The sequence below is a fragment of the Protopterus annectens genome, chromosome 11.part0, assembly GCF_019279795.1.
Source record: "Protopterus annectens isolate FY-2018-M chromosome 11.part0, PAN1.0, whole genome shotgun sequence".
Classification (NCBI taxonomy): Eukaryota; Metazoa; Chordata; order Ceratodontiformes; family Protopteridae; genus Protopterus; species Protopterus annectens.
Window position 1 is genome coordinate 1,251,320,531 of NC_056745.1, and position 14,636 is coordinate 1,251,335,166.

Below are 14,636 nucleotides of genomic sequence, written 5' to 3' on the forward strand. Positions count from 1 at the left end.
GAAATCTTTATCTGTTTAAAAAACTTTCAGAATCTCTAGTGCTTGCTGTCTTAGGCTATTGTATAAACTGAAACATTTACTCTGTGTAATTATCTCTTGGCTAGTGGGGGCTGGTTCTTTTGTGTTCTTGTAAAAAAAAAAAAAAAAAAAAAAAAGTTGTTGTTCTGGTCTTTGTCTTTGCACACAGTGCAGGTTGGAGAAGTTGTTTGACTGCAACTGAGCTACAAAATATAAGTATCTTTTGATTATTTTTATAGATTACTGTTTTATAATTTAATATATATAAAGCACTTTGTCTATTCAGAATCTTCAGAAATCTTTATCTGTTTAAAAAACTTTCAGAATCTGTAGTGCTTGCTGTCTTAGGCTATTGTATAAACTGAAACATTTACTCTGTGTAATTATCTCTTGGCTAGTGGGGGCTGGTTCTTTTGTGTTCTTGTAAAAAAAAAAAAAAAAAAAAGTTGTTGTTCTGGTCTTTGTCTTTGCACACAGTGCAGGTTGGAGAAGTTGTTTGACCGCAACTGAGCTACAAAATATAAGTATCTTTTGACTATTTTTACAGATTACTGTTTTTATAATTTAATATATATAAAGCACTTTGTCTATTCAGAATCTTCAGAAATCTTTATCTGTTTAAAAAACTTTCAGAATCTGTAGTGCTTGCTGTCTTAGGCTATTGTATAAACTGAAACATTTACTCTGTGTAATTATCTCTTGGCTAGTGGGGGCTGGTTCTTTTGTGTTCTTGTAAAAAAAAAAAAAAAAAAAAAGTTGTTGTTCTGGTCTTTGTCTTTGCACACAGTGCAGGTTGGAGAAGTTGTTTGACCGCAACTGAGCTACAAAATATAAGTATCTTTTGATTATTTTTACAGATTACTGTTTTTATAATTTAATATATATAAAGCACTTTGTCTATTCAGAATCTTCAGAAATCTTTATCTGTTTAAAAAACTTTCAGAATCTCTAGTGCTTGCTGTCTTAGGCTATTGTATAAACTGAAACATTTACTCTGTGTAATTATCTCTTGGCTAGTGGGGGCTGGTTCTTTTGTGTTCTTGTAAAAAAAAAAAAAAAAAAAAAAAAGTTGTTGTTCTGGTCTTTGTCTTTGCACACAGTGCAGGTTGGAGAAGTTGTTTGACTGCAACTGAGCTACAAAATATAAGTATCTTTTGATTATTTTTATAGATTACTGTTTTTATAATTTAATATATATAAAGCACTTTGTCTATTCAGAATCTTCAGAAATCTTTATCTGTTTAAAAAACTTTCAGAATCTCTAGTGCTTGCTGTCTTAGGCTATTGTATAAACTGAAACATTTACTCTGTGTAATTATCTCTTGGCTAGTGGGGGCTGGTTCTTTTGTGTTCTTGTAAAAAAAAAAAAAAAAAGTTGTTGTTCTGGTCTTTGTCTTTGCACACAGTGCAGGTTGGAGAAGTTGTTTGACCGCAACTGAGCTACAAAATATAAGTATCTTTTGATTATTTTTATAGATTACTGCTTTTATAATTTAATATATATAAAGCACTTTGTCTATTCAGAATCTTCAGAAATCTTTATCTGTTTAAAAAACTTTCAGAATCTCTAGTGCTTGCTGTCTTAGGCTATTGTATAAACTGAAACATTTACTCTGTGTAATTATCTCTTGGCTAGTGGGGGCTGGTTCTTTTGTGTTCTTGTAAAAAAAAAAAAAAAAAAGTTGTTGTTCTGGTCTTTGTCTTTGCACACAGTGCAGGTTGGAGAAGTTGTTTGACCACAACTGAGCTACAAAATATAAGTATCTTTTGATTATTTTTACAGATTACTGTTTTTATAATTTAATATATATAAAGCACTTTGTCTATTCAGAATCTTCAGAAATCTTTATCTGTTTAAAAAACTTTCAGAATCTCTAGTGCTTGCTGTCTTAGGCTATTGTATAAACTGAAACATTTACTCTGTGTAATTATCTCTTGGCTAGTGGGGGCTGGTTCTTTTGTGTTCTTGTAAAAAAAAAAAAAAAAGTTGTTGTTCTGGTCTTTGTCTTTGCACACAGTGCAGGTTGGAGAAGTTGTTTGACCGCAACTGAGCTACAAAATATAAGTATCTTTTGATTATTTTTATAGATTACTGTTTTTATAATTTAATATATATAAAGCACTTTGTCTATTCAGAATCTTCAGAAATCTTTATCTGTTTAAAAAACTTTCAGAATCTCTAGTGCTTGCTGTCTTAGGCTATTGTATAAACTGAAACATTTACTCTGTGTAATTATCTCTTGGCTAGTTGGGGCTGGTTCTTTTGTGTTCTTGTAAAAAAAAAAAAAAGTTGTTGTTCTGGTCTTTGTCTTTGCACACAGTGCAGGTTGGAGAAGTTGTTTGACCGCAACTGAGCTACAAAATATAAGTATCTTTTGATTATTTTTATAGATTACTGTTTTATAATTTAATATATATAAAGCACTTTGTCTATTCAGAATCTTCAGAAATCTTTATCTGTTTAAAAAACTTTCAGAATCTCTAGTGCTTGCTGTCTTAGGCTATTGTATAAACTGAAACATTTACTCTGTGTAATTATCTCTTGGCTAGTGGGGGCTGGTTCTTTTGTGTTCTTGTAAAAAAAAAAAAAAAAAGTTGTTGTTCTGGTCTTTGTCTTTGCACACAGTGCAGGTTGGAGAAGTTGTTTGACCGCAACTGAGCTACAAAATATAAGTATCTTTTGATTATTTTTATAGATTACTGTTTTTATAATTTAATATATATAAAGCACTTTGTCTATTCAGAATCTTCAGAAATCTTTATCTGTTTAAAAAACTTTCAGAATCTCTAGTGCTTGCTGTCTTAGGCTATTGTATAAACTGAAACATTTACTCTGTGTAATTATCTCTTGGCTAGTGGGGCTGGTTCTTTTGTGTTCTTGTAAAAAAAAAAAAAAAAAAGTTGTTGTTCTGGTCTTTGTCTTTGCACACAGTGCAGGTTGGAGAAGTTGTTTGACCAAGAACTGAGCTACAAAATATAAGTATCTTTTGATTATTTTTATAGATTACTGTTTTTATAATTTAATATATATAAAGCACTTTGTCTATTCAGAATCTTCAGAAATCTTTATCTGTTTAAAAACTTTCAGAATCTCTAGTGCTTGCTGTCTTAGGCTATTGTATAAACTGAAACATTTACTCTGTGTAATTATCTCTTGGCTAGTGGGGGCTGGTTCTTTTGTGTTCTTGTAAAAAAAAAAAAAAAAGTTATTGTTCTGGTCTTTGTCTTTGCACACAGTGCAGGTTGGAGAAGTTGTTTGACCATAACTGAGCTACAAAATATAAGTATCTTTTGATTATTTTTACAGATTACTGTTTTATAATTTAATATATATAAAGCACTTTGTCTATTCAGAATCTTCAGAAATCTTTATCTGTTTAAAAAACTTTCAGAATCTCTAGTGCTTGCTGTCTTAGGCTATTGTATAAACTGAAACATTTACTCTGTGTAATTATCTCTTGGCTAGTGGGGGCTGGTTCTTTTGTGTTCTTGTAAAAAAAAAAAAAAAAGTTGTTGTTCTGGTCTTTGTCTTTGCACACAGTGCAGGTTGGAGAAGTTGTTTGACCGCAACTGAGCTACAAAATATAAGTATCTTTTGATTATTTTTATAGATTACTGTTTTTATAATTTAATATATATAAAGCACTTTGTCTATTCAGAATCTTCAGAAATCTTTATCTGTTTAAAAAACTTTCAGAATCTCTAGTGCTTGCTGTCTTAGGCTATTGTATAAACTGAAACATTTACTCTGTGTAATTATCTCTTGGCTAGTGGGGGCTGGTTCTTTTGTGTTCTTGTAAAAAAAAAAAAAAAGTTGTTGTTCTGGTCTTTGTCTTTGCACACAGTGCAGGTTGGAGAAGTTGTTTGACCGCAACTGAGCTACAAAATATAAGTATCTTTTGATTATTTTTATAGATTACTGTTTTTATAATTTAATATATATAAAGCACTTTGTCTATTCAGAATCTTCAGAAATCTTTATCTGTTTAAAAAACTTTCAGAATCTCTAGTGCTTGCTGTCTTAGGCTATTGTATAAACTGAAACATTTACTCTGTGTAATTATCTCTTGGCTAGTGGGGGCTGGTTCTTTTGTGTTCTTGTAAAAAAAAAAAAAAAAAAAAAAAAGTTGTTGTTCTGGTCTTTGTCTTTGCACACAGTGCAGGTTGGAGAAGTTGTTTGACCGCAACTGAGCTACAAAATATAAGTATCTTTTGATTATTTTTATAGATTACTGTTTTTATAATTTAATATATATAAAGCACTTTGTCTATTCAGAATCTTCAGAAATCTTTATCTGTTTAAAAAACTTTCAGAATCTCTAGTGCTTGCTGTCTTAGGCTATTTTGTCCCACCCTCCCTCCCTGTTGGTGTCTTGCTCTTATACTTGGTGGCTTTGCAGTTGCCCGCCCCTACTGTGACACACCTCCCAGTCTAGTGTCATTAGCTCATTCTTCTTAATACAGAGAGAACATTTGATAAGGCCTTCTGTTCCTCCTTTTTCCCTTTTCAAAAAGTAAAACAAAACTTTTTTTTTCTTTTTCGCCTGAACCTTCTTGTGTTCTGACTGTCCTTCTCAAACATATTGGAAATATACAGTATATTTCAGAGCATTTGTTATAACTGTATCTGCTATAACTGATTTAAGTAGTTTTTTCTGGCTTTTTGAATATTTACTGCTTAGCGACTGCATCTTAGCCTGTTTATACAGCTCTGCATTCTATTTAAACTGTTTTTGTGTTGATTAACTGTTTTGCACTCTTAAAAAGTTATTTGTTGCTTAATTTTACCTGTAGGCTAACACACTCAAGTGTGCTAGCCACTTAAAAGCATTTATAGCATTTACTGTCTGTTTTTTTCCTTGTCTCTGTAAAAAAAAAAAAAATCTCTTGTTTTCCCACCTTACTGAACTAGAGTAGTCCAGTTTCAGAGTTGCTGATCCCTGGGCTTTGTTTTTAGTTCCTGTTACTGAACCATTGCCTTACTAGGAAGGAGGGAAGTTTCTTTGCTTACCAGTGGGAGTGGGAAGCACTGAGCAGCCTTTTTGTCCGAATTGGTGAAGTTTTAGCCAGAAACTAGTAGTCTATTGGTCATTTTGGGCCAATTCCTAGCTCCTTTCAGCCCCCTGCTATAAAACACGCTAAACACGCATTTTCCAGCTTGTACCAACTCTGCACAGATTCTCGTGGTGGCCTGCAGAGTGATCCAAGCAGCAGAGAGCTAAAAGAGTGACTTTCTACCAGATATAAGTATTTTTTGTGGCTTTCCCACTGTTATTAAGCTAGCGACTGCATTTCGCCTGTTTTACTGCTACTTTAAGTGATTTCTGCATTTTACACTGTTTATTGCACTTTAAGTTACTAATTGTTGCAAATTGTTTCTGTAGGCTACACACTAAAGTGCACTAGCCGATTTACAGCATTTATAGCATTTACTGTCTGTTTTTTCCTTATCTCTGTAATAAAACAAAAAAAATCTCTTGTTTTCCCACTTTACTGAACTAGAGTAGTCCAGTTTCAGAGTTGCTGATCCCTGGGCTTTGTTTTAATTCCTGTTACTGATCCATTGCCTTATTAGGAAGGAGGGAAGTTTCTTTGCTTACCAGTGGGAGTGGGAAGCACTGAGCGGCCTTTTTGTCCGATTTGGTGAAGTTTCAGCCAGAAACTAGTAGTCCATTGGTCATTTTGGGCCAATTCCTAGCTCCCTTCAGCCCCCTGCTATAAAACACGCTAAACTGTACTGCTGATCTAACCAGCATATCCTATAACTGAAAAATTCATCTCTACTTGATTCCCAAGTAGACTATTCTCTATCTGTAAAGCCTAGCACTTACTCCTACAGTACTTACACCTTGATAAAGCACTCTTATTATAGATAGTAACCCACCAGCCTAAAACCCACTTCCCCCGGAGTCCTTTGAAAGTTCTTTATCTACTACTTCTAGTATGTCGAGGGATCAGTTGCTAGTGTCCTCTCCAGCTCAACTGCTGAACCTGGGAATATTGAGGCAATGTTACAATTGCCTCATGTACACAGACAATCCTCTCCTTCTCCCACAAAACACAAATACATGCGAGAGATGCAACTATACGGCCAAACTGGAGGCTGAGCTCTCTCAACATAGGACTGGCAAGACCAGACAGGAGGAGAAGGTAACCACACACAATACATACCCAGTCACACATGGTACCATCACAACTTCAAATCATACACATACTCACACAAAGACATACTCGGAGGCTCTGATCAAAATTTACCAAAACAGCAGAGGCCACCAAAGCAGACACCCAAACAACTACCACCTCACGACCCAACACATGCAACACATAGACCACACAGTCAGAGTGTCAAACAGTCACAGCCCTTAAGGCCAAACAAAATGCCAGACACACTTGTCATTGGTGATTCCATAGTCAGACACACTGACGTCCCGCTCACCAGACTGAGTAAGGAGAAGGTCACAGTAAGCTGCCTGTCGGGCGCTAGAATCCGCCACATAACGCAAGCACTCAGGTCTCTCAACAGCAGGTACAAGTACGACTCAGTCATTGTCCACGCTGGTGTCAACAACCTGAGACGTACCTCCTTGGACTACATGAAAAGGGACATCGAGGAGCTCTCTGATTATGTAGCCCAGGCAGGTATGACCCTGACCTTGAGCAGTATCCTACCTTCACCTAGAATGATGCCACAATACAGTGATAAGATGATCAGCTTTAATAATTGGCTTAAATTCTGGTGTCATTCAAAGGGGATCCAATGTCTGTCTGCCTGGGATGACATGCTGGACAAGCCACGCTGCTTCACAAGGGACGGCTTGCACCTGTCACCCTGGGCTTCCGGATATTGGCAAAGGCTCTTGCCACCCCATAGTGCCTTTTTAGGCAAGGCTCAAATTCTAAACCTACCACCCTAGAACACCAAAAGGAAAAAAACTAAGGGTAATGCTGCTCAATGCCAGAAGTCTCAATCTCAAGATGCACGCACTCGAGGCCCTTCTCAATATGGAGAACATCGATGTCTGTGCTGTGACAGAAACCTGGTTCAAGGCTCCTGAGAGCACCCCAGCACTAACAGGTTTCACCTCATATCATGCGTTCCGGCAAAATCCGGACAACACCAAGAAAGGAGGGTGTCCATATTCATAAAGGACACCCACACCTCAAGGTTGGTGGCAACGCACGATGCATCGGAGACCATCCAGGTGCAATTAACCATAGGCAAGACTGCTCTGCAATTTGTAGCATGTTACAGGCCACCCTCTCAAACTCAGGAACTTCTCACATGGCCTTCCTGAAAACATTGGAGGGATAAATGTATCTCCAAACACCATCATACTAGGTGACTTCAACTACCCTAATATAGACTGGGAACACTACTCAAGCCCGAACACTCTAACCCAAAGATTCCTGGAGTTCATAAACTCAAATGCCATGGAACAACTAGTCACCATCCCCACAAGAGGTGAAAACATACTTGATCTCATCATCACGAACATGGGATCAAAATGTTCAACACCAGAAGTATACCCACACTGGTGAGATCAGATCATAAACTAATCTCGCTGGAGGTCCTGATCCCGCCCCCACCTGAAACAAAAAGACCACAGTGAAAAACTTCTCAAAAGCCGATTTCACACTTCTAAAAACTAGTGTGGTCTCCTTTAAGGCCCCTGAGCCAGTGGTAAACATTACTCAAACCGCTGAATCACTTACAAATGCCTTCTACCAGCACCTACAGGACTGCATGGATCAGGCAATCCCAAACAAAACTAAGACTCTCTGTACCAAAGGCAAGCGTCCAGTCTGGTGGACCCCAGCCATAAACAAGCTCTACAACAAAAGGAGGAAGCTACTACAAGATAGAGCAAAATCCTTGAAAGGTAAGACACCTTTGATCATTATAAGTAAAAACTAAGAGCTCTCATAAAATCATCCAAGGCAAATTTTGAGAGAAAAATCGCCAAGGACTCTAAAGACAATCATAAGGCCTTCTTTAGCTATGTTAGAAACCTAGGAGGAAACTCCCAGATATGCTCAGAATTAGTTCAAAATTATGTGAAAATTACTGAACCTACACACATTGCTAACATACTGGCTGACAGGTTCAGTGCAAACTTCTCCCCCCTCCCCAAAAGGAGAGATATCTATTCCAGAGAATTGTAGCCCCCAAACATCTCCAACGCCCAGGTGAGAACTGCCCTCACTAAGGCAAAAACACAGCATCCATGGGACCGGATGGTGTCCCCGGCTGTGTGCTTCATGAACTCAACGAGGAATTAAACCCACAGTTAGGACAGCTGTTTAATCTTAGCCTCACCTCAGGATACGTACCCAAGGAGTGGCGCCGGGCGACTGTGGTCCCACTTCATAAGGGCGGTGCCTCCACAGACCCTGGAAATTACCACCCCATTAGCTTGACAAGCCTTATCTGCAAAGCCATGGAGAGGATCATAATGGAACTCATAAATAAAGACATAGGGAACTTGCAGACTTTGGATCCAACCCAGTTTGGCTTTGTCAAAGGCAGATCCTGCCTCTTAAACTTGGTTGACTTTTTCGAGACAGTCACCAAGGCCATTGATGAGGAAAAGGCAGTCCATACAGCCTACCTCGACCTGGCAAAGGCCTTCGACACAATACCCCACTCAGGTATCATCGAAAAACTCATCAGCTTGAATGTAAACCCATACATCACAAGATGGGTTGCAAACTGGCTAAGCGACAGAACCCACAGGGTCAGAGTTGCTGGAGCCATGTCAGACTCAAAGCCTGTCACAAGTGGTGTCCCACAGGGCTCAGTCCTGGGTCCACTCTTGTTCGGCATCTACTTTTCTGAAGTACAAGCAAACACAGGAGGGTTATGGCTGACAAAGTTTGCAGATGACTGCAAACTGGGCCATAGTCGAAAACACATCTGACACAGATATCCTCCAGAAGGGCCTCACAGAAACGGATAACTGGTGCCAGAGCCATGGCCTGAAGTTAAACGCCAAAAATGCATAGTCATACCCTTCGGGAAAAACAAGGTTACCCCTAGCTACCATATAGATGGCAATCCACTGAGCACAGAAAAAGTCATCAGGGATCTGGGGACCCAAGTTGACAGTAGCCTTCGCTTGACATTCATGTTGCTAAAGTAGTTAGGAAAACCTTCTATATCGCCCACCTGATCATGAAGGGATTCACATCTAGATCAAGGGAGGTCATCGTCCCCCTGTACTCATCACTCATTAGACCTATGATTGAGTACAATGCCCGTTCGAATGTATCTGACCAGACACCTGATGCAGCTTGAAAGGCCCCAAAAGTTCCTCACCAAAAGGATAAAGGGTCTCAAAAATATGTCTTATGCTGCCCGACTGAAAGAACTCCAGCTCTATTCAGTCTCATACCGCTTGCTCAGAGGTGACCTGTGCCTGACATATAAGGCCATGTCAAACCCAGATTTGATGAATATGCTTCACCTCAAAAATCTAGATCCCTCAGAACCACAAGGGCGGAGACTTAAACCTTGACACGGTTATAAATAGAACGTGCTGGAGGGACAGATTCATCACCCAGAGACTCCCTATGCTGTGGAACAAAATCCCGGTACATGTGAGGCAGAGCACCTCGCTGGCCTTGTTCAAGAGGAATCTTGACCAATGGATGGGAGATCGCAGATATACCCCAGGGATTACTTCAGTGTCACTGCTTGACAGAGGCACAGAAAAATGATAGGCATAGTTTTTATTCAAACTAAAGGGGTGGCGAAAGCCACATAACTATGGGCTAGGCTTATAAATGCCCTTGGGCAGATAGCCTAGTATGAACCTATGAACCTATGAACCTATGAACATATGTTGTGCTGTAGTTCCCTGTGTACGACTGCGGTGTAGGTAGAGGTATGGCAGCAAAGACTAGGGTGGATTACCAGTGAAACTATAAATGTGCATTGCACGCATTGCATGGGATGACAATATTCTCCATCCATTAGCTTGATACGTACCCCCAGTGTGAGGTTGTGCATTGTACCTCAAAGAGTGTGCCGAGTGCTGGTGTATACTAGTTTGTTGTATGCAGTGTGGCAGGCACTGTCACACAGTTGTGGGCTGAGCACTATGTGGTAATTTACATGTGTATCCCGACAGACAGACAGATGCTATATATGGCAGTTCAGTAATATCAGTACAGTAGAGTATTACGTGTGCCATATTACTTGCTCACATATTTTTCTTTTCCTTCCAGGGTGATGGTGCATCAGCGCAACCCATGTTATTCAGCTGCAGAGGATGAGGAGATACACCAGAGCCTGGTGCGAGATTTCTCTACACTGTTTTCCAGGACCAGCCAGAACCAGCAGGAGAGGGCTGCACTGTGGCAAGACCTTGTCCGTCGGGTAAATGACATAGGCATGCATAACCGGACATGTGAGCAGGTGCGCCATCACTGCAGTGATTTAATTAGAAATGTCCGTCAGCGTGCGTCTGATATCCACAGACAACAGCTTGCCACAGGTGGTGGGGTACCTATCCACCCCCCCTCACCAGAGTGGAGGAGCTCCTAAGTATTGTGGCTCCAGGCCAACAACAACAACATCCACAGACATGTGTCATGATGGAGGCCAGAGCCACCCAGCATGTGGACATGGAGTGTGCAGGTAACATGCCATATCCGTAGTTGACTGTTCTCTGCACTGGTAGTTTATGCATGTGTGAGATGTGCACTATGTGTGTAGCTGTTATCCTGCCTATTCTGTGCAAGATTGCTATTCTGAATATCATCACTACACCTGTGAAAGCCAACTGTTGTACTACTGTACTGTATCATACTCACAGTATCAATGGCACAGTTGTGCCACTGACAATAACTCTCTTATTTGTGTAGGTCCCTCTGGAGTAACAGCAAGGCAGCCAATCCATGCTGGTGAGTGTGTAATAACAATACTATTAATACTAATAATAATATTAATACTAATAATACCCTCAAACAGTATTGTGTATGTGTTGGATTGCAGGTGTGTGTGTGTGTGTGTTTGTATCTGCTGTAATGAGAAGTGTGCATGTGTGCCCATGTGTATGTGTTCATGTGTGCCTGTGTTCATGTGTGCCTGTGTGCCCATGTGCCCGTGTGCATGTGTGCCCATGTGCATGTGTGGTAACATTGTGTACACATTGTAAACTTTGTTTCCTGTCTTCCTCTCACAGGTTCTGGTGTTGCTCTGTTGGCGTGCAGCAGGGAACCTGAAGCCACTGCTGGGGATAGTGATAATGATTATACATGTGTAATGGCACAGGGAGGGGTGACAGGGTCTGTTGTTGGTCAGCCAATTGACAGTACACAGCAGTCAACCCCATCAATGCGCACAGTCATCCTGCCGATACATCCATTGTCACCAATGTCCTTAGCTGAGGGACAGCATAGAGTGGGCATTGACCAGGGTAATGTGGTATCAGTGGCACATACATCCCCTCACAACAGCCATGGCTAGATTCCTGACATGGTACCACACAGGCAGATGTCCAGGGGTTCTCGTGGGAGCATCCGTGGTCATATTGCCCCTGTCAGACATGCCCACAGAGGTCTTTCAACCTAAGTTATATTACGGGCTGTAATGCAGGCACAGGCACGTATGGAACAGTACACCAGACAGGGTCTGAAGGAGCTTAGAGCACATCGCACTACTATGAATGACACTATACGTGACGTTGCGGCTGCCATCCGTACTGTCAGTGAGGTCATTGTTAGACGTTGGGGGGACACATTAGATCTGTTCCACAACTACATGTCCATGAGCCAGGGTAATGCGGGACGGTTGAGGTGTCAACGTGGACGTATGCCAGCAACATCATCAGCTGGCAGTCGTCGCTGAAGACAACAAACCCGCAGCCCCTCCCATAGTGCCAGTACCTGCCCCAGCAATGCTGGGTCTGTGCTGTCATCAGACTGTCCTAGAAGACCACGTGCACGTGGCTCTGGACAGTCCCAGCAGGGACATGTGTCCAGTCAACAACCCACTGCTTCTGATGACAGTACCCAGTCTGGCTTAGTACCTGATACTGTAAGTAGCACCCCTGCCAGGCACACGTACTGTGTCCTTGGCCAGAGACAGTGATCTGTATGACCTGGCAGGTACAGTCTGTGGCTGTCCACAAACACCCATATATGGCAGCCATGTGGTGGAACTGTGTGCAAGCATACACACAGGCATAATGCTAACACCTAGGGCTAACACATACACACACACACCGCATCAACATTGCCCCATGTTTTACTGTTGTCCATCACTAACACACACACACACATACATGTCGACTGGATGTGTCAATGGCAGACTCTGGCAAACCAAGTACACACCCTGTGCATATGATGAAACTGTGCCACCTCCTGCAATCTGTAACACTGATGCAGGAAGGGGATAGCATGGTGCTGATGCACAGGGTGACTACATAGCTCTGTAGTAATATTATCATGTTAACAGTACAGTGTAATGATATAATTGTGGGTATATACCGGCATGCCTGATGCATTAGCACTATGATTGTCATTGTAGTTTTTTATACACCAGTGTTAATTCCAAAAGTGTAATGTCTGCACATGTGCCACATGGCAGTTGTGTGTACCTGTGCCTGCATGTGTTGTGGAGTGGACAGTACATGTGTGATGTTTGCAGCACACAGCTGCAGATGTACATTTGTAAGCAAGGTGGAGTTGCATTCTCTGCATGTAGATGCATAGTGCACACATGGCAAGGGTGACATGCACCATGCAACACAGTAGTCATACATTGTAGTTCATATTGGTGGCCACTTTGTGTTGTACTACACATATTTCTCACCTGGGGTCACATGTATGTATGACATGGTTTGACAGTATGCTGTGGGTCATACGGTTTACCAATGTCAGTGGTTTGCATTCTGGTGGTAAGGCTCAAAACACAAACCCATCACAAGGGATAAGAAACTAGAAGTAATGATACTCAATGCCAGACATCTAAACCGCAAGATGCATGCAGTCCAAACTCTACTCAGCATGGAGAATGTTGATATCTGTGCAGTAACAGAAACCTGTTTCAAGTCTCCCAAGAGCACCCTAGCACTACCAAGTTACACCTTATACCATGCTTTACAGCCCAACTACGAAAGGAGGGTGAGTATTAATAATTGTCAAGGATACCCACACCCCCAGGTTGGTGCCACAGCATGAAGCATCACAGACTATCCACGTGCAACTAACAGTGGGTAAAACTGCCTTCCAGTTCATAGCCTGCTACAGACCACCCTCCTAAACCCAGGAACCTCACTTGGCCTACTTAAGAACACATGAATATATGAAGGTCTCTCCAAACAACATTATACTGAGCAACTTCATCTACCCACACATAGACTGGGAGCATTACTGTAGCTCCAACACCCTAGGCCAAAGGTTCCTAGAATTCATAAACTCAAATGCTATGGAACAGCTTGTTACTACTCCCACAAGAGGGGAAAACATACTGCACCTGATCATCACCAACATGGGGACTCTATGCTCCAGACCAGAAGTGTATCCCTCATTGGTAAGATCAGACCATAGAGTAATCCACTGGATATTCACATACCAACCCCAGCCCCTGCCCAGAAAACCACAGTGAAAAAGTTGTCTAATGCAAATTCCACACACCTCAAAACTGAGACAGAGGTGGAATCCTTCAAAGCCCCGGGCCAGTGGAAAATACGGCTGAATCCTTTATAAACGCATTCTATGAACACCTTCATGAATGCCCAGATCATGCAATTCCAAATATAACCAAGACCCAATCCTCCAAAGACAGGCGTACTTTCTGGTGGACCCCAGCCACATAAGAGAAAACAATAGAAGGAGGAAGCTACTACATGATCGAGCAATATCCCACAAAGGGAAGGCATCTGTGATCAGTATTTGGAAAAAAAGGGCACTCATAAAATCGTCTAAGGCCAGCTTCAAGAAGAAAATTGCACAAGACACTAAGGATAATCACAAGGCTTTCTTTAGTTATGTTAGGAATCTGGGTGGGAATTCCCAGATATGCTCAGAATTAGTCCTAAATGACAAAGAATACACCTAACCCACATACATTGCCAACATCATTGCTGACAGGTTCAGCACAAACTTTTCACCCCCCTCCCCACCATAAGGGCAAATATATATCCCAGCAGAGTGATGCCCCCCTGACATCTCAGATGCTCAGTCGCCCTCCCGCAAAGCAAAAACACAGCATTAATGGGAGCAGACAATGTCCCAGGCTGCATCCTACATGAACTCCAAGAAGAACTAAACACAAACATAAAACTACTGTTCAATCCCAGCCTTACTACAGGATATGTACCCAAGGAGTGGCGTACAGCAACAGTGGTCCCTCTCCAGAAAGGTGGTGCCTCAACAGATCCTGGAAACTATTGCCCCATACGCCTGACTAGCTTGGTCTGCAAAGCTATGGAAAGTATCATCATGGACCTCATAAATAAAGATATTGGGGACCTACAGACACTGGATGCTACCCAGTTTGGCTTTGTTGAGGGCACATCCTGCCTCTTAATCCTGGTCAATGTCTTTGAAACAGTCAACAAGGCCAGTGACGAGGGGAAGGTGGTCAACACAGCCTACCTGGACCTTGCAAA

At 41.2% G+C, this 14,636-nt stretch overlaps 1 protein-coding gene across 1 annotated transcript in view; it reads right to left on the reverse strand.

Annotated features, from left to right (window-relative positions):
- The window catches only part of SCUBE1 (signal peptide, CUB domain and EGF like domain containing 1), a 4,299,807-nt gene that overhangs the window by 3,010,083 nt on the left and 1,275,088 nt on the right, over positions 1–14,636 (reverse strand). The window lies entirely within an intron of this gene.